The sequence below is a fragment of the Pteropus vampyrus genome, unplaced genomic scaffold, assembly GCF_000151845.1.
Source record: "Pteropus vampyrus isolate Shadow unplaced genomic scaffold, Pvam_2.0 Scaffold22, whole genome shotgun sequence".
NCBI lineage: Eukaryota > Metazoa > Chordata > Mammalia > Chiroptera > Pteropodidae > Pteropus > Pteropus vampyrus.
This window is the reverse complement of record NW_011888803.1, coordinates 11442285-11443935: the sequence shown is the minus strand read 5'-3', so window position 1 is coordinate 11443935 and position 1651 is coordinate 11442285.

Sequence of the window (1651 nt, the reverse complement as noted above, 5' to 3'; positions counted from 1 at the left end):
TTATGCACAGCCAAGTTTGCTCTGGGCATTGTCAATCTACCTACACTTCTCTCTTCAGCCTTTGATTTTCTGTAAGACCAGATGGTAGTTTTTTTTCTCTTTATAAGGATTTGAAAACAGAGAGGAAGGTCTCAGACAGACTGTAAGATTTATCCAGGCTTTGAATGTAACCGCAGATGGGCTTAAATTCCTTCCCATTCCTACTGCCTGAAGGATAAACTAAAGAGTTCTCTGATGTGAGTGGCTGTATGGGGCACCCTCAAACTGATCTAACGTGTCCTCCATCTTCGCCTCCCATTACAATGGCTCCTGGTCCTTCCCTTCCCCCAAACCCTCCAATGACACTGTATGGTCTTTCAGGCTCTGTGCCCACCCAAAAAGCTCTTTCCCTACAGTCCTCTCATTCTGCCTGGGGGTCACCCACATCAAGACTCAGCTCGGGTTCACCTCCTGAAACCTTCCTATCGCCAGGTGAATCCGATCACACCCTCCTTTGTGCTCACGCGTAATGAGATCAGACTTCTAGGTGAACTCCTGAGACATATTGTAGGTATTGAACACATGGCTGTCTTTTCTTATTAGATTATGAACTGTTTAAAAACAAAGATCGTATTAATTTTTGATCCTTCAGCACCTAGAACAGTGTCTGGTACCTGGAATGTGCTCAACAAATCCTGGTTGGTAGAGAAGGCACCTGTGTTTCCAGAGTACTGCATTTATGTGCCTGCTATACCACTCATTATCCTGCCCAAGGTAACTTCTTACCTGTGACTTCTTGGGATGCTCCAGCTCTTTGACAGCAAAGGTACAGACTGACTGCCTTTAAGACAATGTCTAGCATATTCTAGGTGTTAAATTTAAGTGTTGACTTTAGGAAAATGTGCAGTATGTTATGCATTTTTCATTATCCAGAGCTCAGTCATCATGATACTAGCAAATTTTTTAAGTACAAGCATAGAACTAGGCATGTCACATACGTCACGCCACTACTCATCACAGCAGTTCTTTAGTTGGGAACCCCTGACCCTTTTATAGATAAGGAGGCTATGACTCAAGGAGCTAAGTGATTTCTTCCAATATACACATTGAAAAAGTGGCAGAGAAGGGATGGATATAAACTGTGAACGAGTCTTGTGTATCATATTATATGGTCTCCTGAATTAAGATGCTATGAGACAATGAGAGTGGCTCTAGTCCAATGTCTCCAGTCACCTGTCAGCATTTGAGTCAGAGAAAAAAGAATAAGCCATCCTTCCCTAACTCCATTCACTTCTCATCACAGCCCTCACTAAATGCTCCACGATATAGCTAACCATCACTTGGCTTACTGCATATATTATTTCATTGTCTTTTCATTTTACTTTCTTGCCATAAAACCTTAGATTACATCATAGATTACATCAAACCTTGGAAATAGCTATGACTTGTGACTGAGGATGTGAGTAGAAGTACAGATGGTCTTTACCTTAATTAGAACCAGGACTGGTGATAAACTATGAGAAGAAAATTTTAATTTAGTAAGGACAGAATTGGGGTGGTGCCGGCATTAGAATAATTAACATTTTAGTACTTCTTGGGAAGTTGCTGAAAAATATGTTTCCTTATTATAAACAGAGGCTGGAGAGTTTATAGTAACTTTCCCAAGGTCATA